Here is a 13618-nt window from a genome sequence, read left to right as displayed (position 1 = left end):
AAATAAACAAATGGGAACCTAATTAAACTTAAAAGCTTTTGCTCAGCACAGAAGACAAAATGAAAATGCAACCTAAATACTGGTAGAAAATATTTGCAAATGATGCAATGACCAACAAGGGGTTAATTTCCAAAATATACAAACAGTTCATATAACTCAGTATCAAAAACAAAACAAAAAAAACAAAAACAACCCAATCAAAAAATGGGTAGAAGACATAGACATTTCTCCAAATAAGCCATACATTGACCAACATGCACACAAAAAGATGCTCTATACTGCTATTAGAGAAGTAAAAATCAAAACCACAATGAGGTTTGGTCAGAATGGCCATCATCATAAAAGCACAAATAACAAATGATGGAGAGGGTGTGGAGCTACACTGTTGGTGGAAATGCAGATTGGTACAGCCAGTATGGAAAACAGTATGGAGGTTTCTTAAAAAACTAAAAATAGAGTTACCATGTGATACAGCTATAACCACTCCTGGGTTATCCAGAAAAGACAGAAACTTTCATTCAAAAAGATACATGCACCCCAATGTTCATAGAAACACTATTTACAATAGACAAGACATGAAAACAACCTAAATATCCATCGACAGATGAATGGATAAAGATGTGGTGCATATATATATAGAGAGAGAATGGATTACTCAGTCATTTAAAACAAAAATAGAAATGGGACTCCCCTGGTGGTCCAGTAGTTAAGAATCCACCTACCAATGCAGGGGATGCAGATTCAATTCCTGGTCAGAGAACTAAAATCCCACATGCCACGGAGCAACTAAGCCTAAATGCTACAACTACTAAGCCCGCAAACCACAACTGTGACCCAGCACATCCAAAAATAAATAAAATATTTTTTAAAAAGAATGAGGGCTTCCCTGGTGGCTCAGTGGTGGAGAATATGTCTTCCAGTGCAGGAGATACAGGTTTGATCTCTGATCTGAAAAGATCCCACATCCCACATGTGCAGCAACTAAGCTGGTGCATCTCAACCATGGAGCCCGCTCTCTAGAGCCCACAAGCTACAACTGCTTACTAAAGGCCACATGCCCTAGAGCATGTGCTCCACAAGCGACATCACCGCAATGAGCCCAAGAACTGCAACTAGAGGAGCCCCCTCTCACCACAGCTAGAGAAAAACCCACACAGCAACAAAGACCCAGCACAGCCAAAAATAAATATATTAAAAAAGGAATGAAACAATGCTACTTGCAGCCAGATGGATGGAGCTAGGGATCATACTAAGTGAAGGAAGTCAGGAACAGAAAGATAAATATCATACGATGTCACTTGTATGTGGAATCTCAAATATGATACAGGTGAGCTTATTTACAAAACAGAAACAGACTCAGACATAGAATAGAAACTTATGCTTATCAAAGAGGAAAGGAGGGAGAGCTGTATTAGGAGTCTGGGATTAACAGATACACACTATTATATATAACAATTAGATAAACAGCAAGGACCTACTGAATAGCACAGGGAACTGTACTCAAGATCTTGTAACAGCCTATAATAGAAAATAATCTGAAAAAATGTGTATGTGTGTGTAATTGAATCACTTTGCTGTATACCTGAAACTAACCCAATATTGTAAATCAACCATATTTCAGTATTTTAAAAACAAGATACTAAAATTCTTCTTCCAAAAAAAATAAATAAAGGGATCAGATCCTGCCAACAAAAGTGCCTGTGATGACACCTAGGGAGCTCACCTGGCCACCACTCCTCACCTGCGCTCTGTAGGAGGGATCACAAGCTGTCTTCCCTGTTACCCACAGTCACTTGGGACAGCCATGCCTGTATGTGTGTTTGTGTGTGCACATGGACACACACACAATTACAGGTAATATTCCAAGATTCTGGGTGCTGCAAGGAAGCAACAGTGCCTAGCACTCCACTTCTATCAATGTCCCTGTACCTACCATGACCCCTCAGTCCCCTGTCATCTCTATGGGAGGAAGAGGAAAGCTGGCAGCTAGTGCATGGACATGAGATTTCCATCCAGTGGACAAAGACCACAAAGAAGTGTTGGAAGGCAATCCCTGGAGCACATGCTCACCTAGTTTTTCCTGTAAATGAAAACAAATGGGATGTCGAGAAAATATGTGATGCTCTTTTTCAAAGTTATGTAGGAGATGGATTCATAAAAAATGTAATTTTAAGTTTAAAATATTGCTAAAAGCAGGATAGCTCTCAAAAGGCTTTTGGTCAATCAACAGAGCACAGCCACACAACTGTAATTGTACTGTAGGAGGCCGTAGTTTCCTCCCAACTTCCACCCACCCCACCCCCAGTGAGTGGCAGCCACTAGTAGGGTCTCAGATTGGCCAAAGTCACTGCTTCATAAACCTGGTTACACATTAAAATCACCTGGGAAGTCTCTCTGATGCCCAGACACACCTACAGCCACAAGACTGGGATCTCTGGAGGGAGAGGTGGTTCTGACGGGCAGTAGGTGTTGAGAGCCCCTGGTCCCTCAGAGGACTCATCCTCTGGCCACAGTGATTATCTCAGAGAGGAGCAGTGGCCTAAGGCCTAAACCAATCAGCATATGATTAGATGAGTGGCAGGGTGATCATATGGAAAATCAAGAATAAAAGCAGAACCACTCTGAAATGCAGTCTGTAAGAAACAGTAAGACATTCTGAACCCAGAAAAACAGAGTGCACTTTATGGAAGATGGTAGTGATGAGGCTAGAATACAGGTTCAGAAGTATATTATTAACAGTTCTAACTAGCACTACGTATGAATTGATCTGACAGGGGAAAACAATTTTTATGCCTAAAATGTACATGATTAGAGTTTTAGGAAGTTAATTTTGGTGTCACTATGGAGAAGGGCCCTAAATGGAGATAGAGGTGGACCAGCTACTGATTTGGAGGTGGGTGTAGTGGGCTAGGGAAAAAATTTTGTAGGGCTGGGGAGTCCCAAGACATTCTAGAAACTGAGAGAACTTCCATGTCACTTGGACAAAAGTGGTCTTGGGATACAAGTCTTCTTCTCCACAGTGGCTGAGGATGTATCATAAGAAGGAAAGATAGAAGGATAAAAGGGAAGTATCCAAACTTTTTTTAAAATCACAGAACCATGAAAAAGTGTAACCCATTAAATAACAAAAGAATCCATTATGTTTACTGTTCCATAAACATGAGAGAAGGGAAATATCTTGCTTAATAAAATGCAAAGAAATTTAGAAGGAACAATAGAGGCAGAAAATTTTCCACTGAAGAAAAATCTAGTGGGTGAAACTTTGATGTGGAGCACAATATTTATGGAGAAGGGCACGGCAACCCACTCCAGTGTTCTCACTTGGAGAATCCCATGGACAGAGGAGCCTGGCGGGCTGCAGTCCATAGGGTCACAAAGAGTCAGACATGACTGAAGTGACAGCATGTATAATAGTTATATAATATCAAATCATCTCTCTGCAAATTATTAACTATAAAAGGAAAAAAAGCAACTGTACAGAGGATCCTCCCCCAAACCTATTCAAATCCACTATGCATTATTAAATGATATTAATATGCAGAGACAGCCCAAAGATTAGCACCATCTTACTGATTTTGCAGGGTAAGGAAATTTCCAAGGCCAGATAGTCACCACCCTTGAAAGTGGTGATAACCATCCTCTTATTTATTGCATGATTCCCAGCATAATATGGTTACAGAGGAGATGCTCAAGAATTATATGTTGAATAAGTAAATGCCTATGAATTATTAAAGAAGCAGTAAGAGAGGCTGACCTTCAGATTTTGCTAACTCTAGTAGACAGGTACCCCTAAAGAACCCCAGTCCAGGAGTCAAAAGACTGGTTTCTAGTCCCAGCAGTAGTACTGGTGACCCAGTACCTCAACTGTCTGCCCCCATCTCCTTTTCCACTTCAGTTCAGCACTTCCAAGACCATTAATATATCTAGGTCTGAATCTCCTTCCAAAACAAAAGTTATCAGTGAGCATCACCATTAAACAGGTTTGAAACAAGTTAGCCCATTATCCTACAGTCATTCCCTACAGAAAACACTCAGGGAATTAGCACTGGGACCTACCCTGAAAGGCCCTTTTTAAAATTCTTCTAGCACAGGAAAGGATTCCCATCATCACTAATCATTAAGGAAATACAAATCAAAACCACAAGGAGGTATCACCTCATATGTATAGGAGGGATACTATAGGGGGAAAAAAGAGAAAAGAAGGTTTGATAAGGATGTGGACAAACAGGAACCCTTACACACTGACGGTAGGGGATGTAAAACAGTGCGTGACAAAACACTGCATGATTCCACTTGCACGAAGGTACCGAGAGCAGTCAGATTCAGAGAGAGACAAGGTGGCCCTGTGAAGAATATACAAAGGAGAAAAGACACTCTCTTTAACAAGTGGTGCTGGGAAAACTGGTCAACCACTTGTAAAAGAATGAAACTAGAACACTTTCTAACACCATACACAAAAATAAACTCAAAATGGATTAAATATCTAAATGTAAGACCAGAAACTATAAAACTCCTAGAGGAAAACATAGGCAAAACACTGACATAAATCACAGCAGGATCCTCTATGACTCACCTCCCAGAGTAATGGAAATAAAAGCAAAAATAAACAAATGGGACCTAATTAAACTTAAAAGCTTTTGCACAATGAAGGAAACTATAAGCAAGGTGAAAAGAAAACCTTCAGAATGGGAGAAAATAATAGCAAACAAAATAACTGACAAAGAATTAACCTCAAAAATATACAAGCAGCTCCTGCAGCTCAATTCCAGAAAAATAAATGACCCAATCAAAAAATGGGCCAAAGAACTAAACAGACATTTCTCCAAAGAAGACATACAGATGGCTAACAAACACATGAAAAGATGCTCAACATCACTCATCATCAGAGAAATGCAAATCAAAACCACAATGAGGTACCATCTCACGCAGGTCAGAATGGCTGCTATCAAAAAGTCTACAAACAATAAATGCTGGCGAGGGTGTGGAGAAAAAGGAACCCTCTTACACTGTTGGGGGGAGTGCAAACTAGTACAGCCACTATGGAGAACAGTGTGGAGATTCCTTAAAAAGCTGGAAATAGAACTGCCATAAGACCCTGCAATCCCACTCCTGGGCATACACACCAAGGAAACCAGAATTGAGAGAGACACATGTACCCCAATGTTCATTGCAGCACTGTTTACAATAGCCAGGACATGGAAGCAACCTAGATGTCCATCAGCAGACGAATGGATAAGAAAGCTGTGGTACATATACACAATGGAATATTACTCAGCTATTAAAAAGAATGCATTTGAATCAGTTCTAATGAGGTGGATGAAAGTGGAGCCTATTATACAGAGTGAAGTAAGTCAGAAAGAAAAACACCAATACAGTATATTAATGCATATATATGGAATTTAGAAAGATGGTAACAATGATCCTATATGTGAGACAGCAAAAGAGACACAGATGTAAAGAACAGACTGTTGGACTCCATGGGAAAAGGCGAGGGTGGGATAATTTGAGAGAATAGCATTGAACCATGTATATTATCATATGTGAAACAGATCGCCAGTCCAGGTTCGATGCATGAGGCAGGGTACTCAGGGCTGGTGCCCTGGGATGACCCTGAGAGATAAGATGGGGTGGGATGGTCAGGATGGGGAACACAAGTACAACCATGGCTGATTCATGTAAATGTAAGGCAAAAATATTGTAAAATAATTAGCCTCCAATTAAAAAAAAAATCAAAGTGGCCCTGTGGTTGTCAGGGGCTGGGGGGAAGGGGACAGGGGAGAAGGAGAGTGGGGAGTTAGTGTTTGATAACACACTTATACAGGATGAGGGCCTCCCTGGTCCCCAGCTGGTAAAGAATCCATGTTCAAAGCGGAGAGACCCTGGTTCGATTCCTGGGTCAGGAAAATTCCCTGGAGGAGGGATAGGCTACCTACTCCAGTATTTATGGGCTTCCCTTGTGGCTCAGATGGTAAACAATCCACCTGCAATGCAGGATATCTGGGTTTGATCCCTGGGTGGGGAAGATTCCCCTGGAGGAAGGTATGGCAATACACTCCAGTATTCTTGCCTGGAGAATCCCCAGGGACAGAGAAGCCTGGCGGGCTATAGTCTATGTGGTCACAGAGAGTCAGGCATCACTGAGTGACTAAGCACAGCACGGTGTATCAAAAATGACAAAACACTGCATGATTCCACTTACATGAAGGTACTGAGAGCAGTCAGGTTCAGAGAGAAACAAGGTGGCCCTGTGATTGTCAGGGGCTGGGGGGAAGGGGAGTTGGGAGTTAATCTTTGACAGCACACTAATACAGGATGAGATGAGTTCTGGAAATTGGTTGCACAATAATGTGAATGTACTTAAAAACACTGAACCAGATGGTTAAAAATAGTTCAGATGGTAAATTTTCTATTGTATGCATTTTACTACTATTTTTTTAATTAAATGAGAAAAAAATTCCACTCAACGTACCTCAGGTGGAACTCTTCCTGTGTAGAATCTAGACTTTGCCACTTTCTTATTTGTTACAACCTTGGACTAGCCACAAAACCTCTGGGTATGGGCCTCTGGTGAATGGGAGTAACACCTCCGAAGGCTGCTGAGGGGCCAACTGAGAGGATCTGTGTTGCTCTAAAGAGGTCCCGCCAGACAAAGAGCAGCCATCACCACAGCCGAGTTCCTGAGTTACCCCTTATGAGCCCCAATAGAAAGCCTCTGCTAACTTTGATGGATGAGGTTGCTAACTTTGATAGCAGCACCCAACAGGAAGAAGAAAGACTCCTCTTCTTTTCTGGCAAGGACTCAGCCAATGAAAGCTATGGAGTCTGTATACTATAGCCCTCCCAACTTCCTTTTCCCCTCCATAATAAAGTTCTCTGTCCCTAGCACTTAGAAGAACTGCAGATGGCTCACCATGATTACAGGTATCGAGTTGCAATTCCTTGATGATCCCGACTAAACCTATTTTGAGAAACATCTGACCATCTATTTGTTCTACAAAAGGTATACAAAGGAAGGGTATTAACAAGTGTTGGGATCAGAAAGGCAAATTATCTGCTTGACACATTTGAACACACACTAGTTGATACCTCTCAAGTGGATTCAGTGAGTTTTCAGCAGAATCACCTCCCTAAACCATCTCAGCACTCAGCCAGTTCACAACCCCCTCATGTCTTCAGCTTCTCTGACAAAAGTCTCTGGAGAGACTGACTTGACACCAGAGACAGTTTCCACATCCACACTCCCTCTGCAAGGGGACAGTTCACTGACTGAGACGTGGTCAGCGTCAGGAGATTGAGGATGTAACCACTCCCTGATGGGCCAAGTGCATCTGGTCCACGACCCTGCCCCACCGTCATCTCTGGGGACAGGTCCTGCACTCACCCCCAAACTGCTAGCCTCTGGGATGAGGGGGGAAAGAAATTTAGAGCTCACCCCCAAGGCTGCAGTGCAGGGCAGCAGGGACATCTCCAGGGAGAGTCTCAGCAGACTAGACAGTCTAGTCCCCAGCTAGACATGGTTCATAAACTAGGCCACTGATTTTGAATAATGGGGAAGAGGGAGAATTATTCAATAAACTATGATGGGAAAATGGGCTGCTTTGGAAAAATGGGGCCTATCTTATAACAAAGTGGCACTGTGTGGGGCTGGAGTGGCCATAAGGAGATACCGGATGTCCCCACATTTGGGGTATTTGGAGATATCCTAAATTTGGAAAACTCAGCAGTGGCCACAGGACTGGAAAAGGTCAGTTTTCATCCCTATCCCAAAGAAAGGCAATACCAAAGAATGTTCAAACTACCACACAATTGCACTCATCTCACAAGCTAGCAAAGTAACACTCAAAATTCTCCAATGCAGGCTTCAACAGCACATGAACAGTGAAATTCCAGATGTTTAAGCTGGTTTTAGAAAAGGCAGAGGAACCAGAGATCAAATTGCCAACATCTGTTGGATCATTGAAAAAGCAAGAGAGTTCCCAAAAAAACTATTTCTGCTTTATTGGCTATGCCAAAGCCTTTGACTGTGTAGATCACAACAAATTGTGAAAAATTCTTAGATGGGAATACCAGACCACCTGACCTGTCTCCTGAGAAATCTGTATGCAGGACAAGAAGCAACAGTTAGATAACTGAAATTATATCAAAATAACTGAAATTATATCAAATTGATAACTGAAATTATATCAAAAACTAAAAGAAATTCTAGCTGGACATGGAACAACAGACTGGTTCCAAATCAGGAAAGGAGTGCATCAAGGCTGTATATTGTCATCCCGCTTATTTAACTTATATGCAGAGTACATCATGAGAAATGCTGAGCTGGATGAAGAACAAGCTGGAATCTAGATTGCTGGGAGAAATATCAATAACCTCAGATATGCAGATGACACCACCCTTATGGCAGAAAGTGAAGAACTAAAGAGCCTGTTGATGAAAGTGAAAGAGGAGAGTGAAGAAGTTGGTTAAAATTCAACATTTAGAAAACTAAGATCATGGCATCTGGTCCCATCACTTCATGGCAAATAGATGGGGAAAGAATAGAAACAGTGACAGACTTTATTTTGAGGGGCTCCAAAATCACTGCAGATGGTGACTGCAGTCATGAAATTAAAAGATGCTTACTTGGAAGAAAAGTTATGACCAACCTAGACAGCATATTAAAAAGCAGAGACATTACTTTGCCAATAAAGGTCTGTCTAGTCAAAGCTATGGTTTTTTCCAGTAGTCATGTATGGATATGAGTTGGACTATAAAGAAAGCTGAGCACCAAAGAATTGATGCTTTTGAACTGTGGTATTGGAGAAGACTCTTGTGAGTCCCTTGGATTACCAGGAGATCCAACCAGTCCATCCTAAAGGAAATCAGTCCTGAATACTCATTGGAAGGACTGATGTTGAAGCTGAAACTCCAATGCTTTGGCCACCTGATGCAAAGAGCTGACTCACTGGAAAAGACTGTGATGCTGGGAAAGATTGAAGGCGGGAGGAGAAGGGGATGACAGAAGATGAGATGGTTGGACAGCATTAACGACTCAGTGGACATGAGTTTGAGTAAACTCAGGAGTTGGTGACGGACAGGGAGGCCTGGCATGCTGCAGTCCATGGGGTTGCAAAGAGTCGGACACAACTGAGAAACTGAACTGATAACTGAAATTATATCAAAAACTAAAAGAAATTCTAGCTGCCTTTATTGTTATACATGAAACAAGAATTAAAATGCTTACAGAAATTTAGATGATGCTTGAATTTTAAAGGGCTTCCCTCATACCTCAGGTGGTAACAAATCTGCCTGCAATGCAAGATATCCCGATTCGATTTCTGGGTTGGGAAGATCCCCTGGAGAAGGGATAGGCTACCCAGTCCGGTATTCTTGGACCTCCTTGGTGGCTCAGCTGGTAAAGAATCTGCTTGCAACATGGGAGACATTGGTTCAATCCCTGGGTTGGGAAGATCCTCTGGAGAAGGGAAAGGCTACCCAATCCAATATTCTGGGCTGGAGAATTCCATGGACTGTATAGGCCATGGGGTCACAAAGTGTCAGACGTGACTGAGCAACTTTCACTTTCACTTGGATTTTAAAAAGACATTTTATAAAAGCAACAGGAGGTACAAAAAGAAAAGCTAAATATAATTAATGACATATAACTCAAAACCACTCAACTAGTATTGTGCATCAAACCTGGGATGACCCAGAGGGGATGGTACAGGGAGGGAAGAGGGAGGAGGGTTCAGGATGGGGAACACGTGTATACTTGTGGCGGATACATGCTGATATTTGGCAAAACCAATACAATATTGTAAAGTTAAAAATAAAGTAAAATAAAAAAATGACAAATGGTCAATAGACAAAAATTTTCATCACTAGAAATGAAATAAATTCAAATGAAAACTCTGATATTATTTTTAACCTTAGACCCAGAAAAAATAAAATCCAGGTACTCAAAGATAGCAATGAAATAAGCATATAAGAGCTATCAAGAGGACAAATTATTCCAAACCTGATGGAAAACAATTCAGCTTTTCAGCAATTATTCTACTTCTGGGAATACAGAAAAAAGAAAGATGCACCAAAATATATGCTCATGGTCATGGGTATACATCACATCATATTAACTACAAACTGTGTTAAATAAATGGAGAAGGCAATGGCACCCCACTCCAGTACTCTTACCCGGAAAATCCCATGGAGGAGGCAGCCTGGTAGGCGGCAGTCCACAGGGCGCGAAGAGTTGGACACGACGGAGCGACTTCACTTTCCCTTTTCACTTTCATGCATTGCAGAAGGAAACGGCAACCCACTCCAGTGTTCTTGCCGAGAATCCCAGGGGCGGCGGAGCCTGGTGGGCTGCCGTCTACGGGGTCGCACCGAGTCGGACACGACTGAAGCGACTTAGCAGCAGCAGCAGTGAGTCTTTCACTTGCATTTAATACTGCTGCTGCTAAGTCGCTTCAGTCGTGTCCGACTCGGTGCGACCCCGTAGACGGCAGCCCACCAGGCTCCGCCGCCCCTGGGATTCTCGGCAAGAACACTGGAGTGGGTTGCCGTTTCCTTCTGCAATGCATGAAAGTGAAAAGGGAAAGTGAAGTCGCTCCGTCGTGTCCAACTCTTAGTGTCCCCGTGGACTGTAGCCCACCAGGCTCCCCTGTCCATGGGATTTTCCAGGTAAGAGTAATGGAGTGGGGTGCCATTGCCTTCTCTGAAAGACTCAAAGACTCACTACTTAAAATGAAATACCACGTGTTGAATATTATTTAATGCTATGAATAAATGTTCAGTCACTAAGCCGTGTCCGACTCTTTGGGACCCCATAGACTGTAGCACACCATGCTCCTCTATCCATGGGGTTCCCCAGGCAAGAATTCTGGAGTGGGTTTCCATTTCCTTCTCCAATGAATAAATGTTAACCTTAGAAACTAAGGAGGAACCAGGATTCAAAGCTATTTAGTCATAGAGAAAAGTGTGCATGTGCAGGTGTGCACAGATTTCTAGGGAAAGACAAAACAACCAAAATACCAGCCAGTGTGGATAACAGAAATAAATCCTTATTCCCTTCTTCTTCTTCTATAGTTTTAAATTTCTTACAGAAAGAGAAATATATATACTTTTCTAAAATTCATAGCAATTACCAGTAACCTTAATGTTCAACCTCTCTTAGACCCTAAGTCCATCCTGTACTGTGAAAATACTAAAACCCCAGCAAGGTCATTTGTATAAAAGTTGGTAAGCTTATTATAGGCATCATTTACAAGTTTAAAAACAGTAAGGAACCAAGCAAATACCCAATGAGAAGATGAAAACTCAGTTCTTTTCTACAAGGTGGGTCTTGTCTCTGGGTGGCACTTCCTGGCTGGACTCATTTCAGCTTTCATGGGGCAGCAAGTAGGGGACACAAGGAAATCACGAAGCTACCTTAGACTTTACATACAGGATGGCAATCGTGGTCAACAACTAACCCCTTTTTAAAAATTAGCACTAAAGTAGCAATGCCAATGGGAGGAGCGGCTTAAAGCAGAAGCCAGCCTCAATCTTCCATCAGAATCACCTGGAGCTTGTTTATCTCCATTCCCCCCCCCCCCAAGTTTCTAACTTTCCAGAATTGGTCTAGAAAGAGCACGAGGGTGGGGGGAGGATTTGCATTTCTAACAAGTTCCCAGGTAATAAGGATGCTGCAGGTCTGAGAGCCAGACTCTGAGAACAGCCGCCCTAAAGCTTGATTATAGAATGTTTCATGTACATCATCTTCAACAGCAAGAATATTTTAAGAACTTCCCTTGAGAGACTCCTGCCAACAAGACCAAAGGTGTATCTGGAATTGCCTTCTCCTTGCATTTAAGAACAAGTATCAGAAAGATCCTCTGGAGGAGGGCTTGGCAACACACTCCAGTATTCTTGCCTGGAGAATTCCATGGACAGAGGAACCTGGTGGGCTACAGTCCAGAGGGTCCCACAGAGTCAGACATGACTGAATCAACTTAGCATGTATGCATGCATCCCAAGAGAAGCAGCTCAGTACTGCATACAGGACAACACAGGCTCAGGAGTCAGACTCCTAATTTGGGATGACACTGTTTCACCACTAGCTGTATGGTGGTAGGCAACATATTCAACCTGTTTCAGTGCCTTCCCATGTAAAATATGAGGTAATAGCTGCTTTAGCTCCAGCAGGAAAACTGGAAGTAGGTGTCCACCAAAATTAATGAGAAACCCTCCCCTTCCCATTTCCACGCACACACACATTTTGAAAATCCACAACAGAAGGTGCTTGAAGAGTTCCTTGCCCTGCCTAAAGTTAAGGAGATATTTCAGGCTTCATTATTGTTTACAGTAACTACATTCATACTCCTCTTTTTAGGTCCCTCTTTCCTTAAGGACCACCAAAAGGCCAAGAGATTTTACTACACATTGAATATACCACCATCAAGAAAAGCATAGGGGCTTCCCTGGTGGCTCAGTGGTAAAGAATCTACCTGCCAATGCAGGAGACAGAGGTTCCATCCCTGATCTGGGAAGATCCCACATGCTTCAGAGCAACTGAACCTGTGTGTCAGAACTATTGAGCGTGTGCTCTAGAGTCTGGTATCACCCTAGAGCCTGTGCTTGACAACAAGAGAAGCCACCAGAGTGAGACTCCTGCATGCTACAACTAGAGACTCCTGCATGCCACATGGCAATTAAGATCCAGAAGAACCAAAAATGAATAAATAAAAAAATCAAAAGACATGAGGCTTAGAAAAATAACAAAACCAGCATAGGAGCTTCCATTCCCTGGAAAACCCATAAGCCTTTCCATAAAAATTAAAAAAAAAAAAAAGGAAATATCAGAATTTGTGGGAAAGATGAATGGGTTAGGGTTCAGAAATAAAAGATCTAATAATCACCCAAGTGTAATAAAACCCAAAGATTTGGGCCCACCTAGTTAGTAGTCCCAGATATCAGGTAGAAAACTCTGGTTAAGAGCTTTACCTCTCTGAGCCATTTTTCATCTCCATTTCCTCCCAGCTCAGGGACCCTTCAGTGGTTTCAGGACCAAAGGACTCCTAGGCAAGACCCCCTGCATCAAGACCATGCACTTCTTCTCTGAAGGCTAAAGATCCTCATAATATTCCATAGGTTTTCAAAATTGAAAAAGACACATGTACCCCCAGTGTTCATTGTAGCACTATGTACAATAGCTACAACATGGAAGAAACATAGATGTCCAATAGATGAATGGATAGAGAAGTTGTGATACATATACACAATGGAATATTACTCAGCCATAAAAAAGAACACATGAGTCACTTCTAAGAAGTGGATGAACCTAGAACCAGTTATACAGAGTGAAGTAAGTCAGAAAAAGAAAGATAAATTTTGTATACTACAGCATACATAAAGCACACAGGAGGACCTAGAGGAGCTACTCCACGTTCAAGGTCAGGAGGGGCGGTGGTGAGGAGATACCACTCGTCCAAGGTAAGGAGCAGCGGCTGTGCTTTGCTGGAGCAGCTGTGAAGAGATACCCCACGTCCAAGGTAAGAGAAACCCAATTAAGATGGTAGGTGTTGCAAGAGGGCATCAGAGGGCAGACACACTGAAACCATAATCACAGAAAACTAGTCAATCTGATCACATGGACCAC

Source organism: Bubalus kerabau, chromosome 12, assembly GCF_029407905.1.
Source record: "Bubalus kerabau isolate K-KA32 ecotype Philippines breed swamp buffalo chromosome 12, PCC_UOA_SB_1v2, whole genome shotgun sequence".
Classification (NCBI taxonomy): domain Eukaryota; kingdom Metazoa; phylum Chordata; class Mammalia; order Artiodactyla; family Bovidae; genus Bubalus; species Bubalus kerabau.
The sequence above is the reverse complement of the archived record's forward strand: the minus strand, read 5'-3'. Positions refer to the sequence as shown.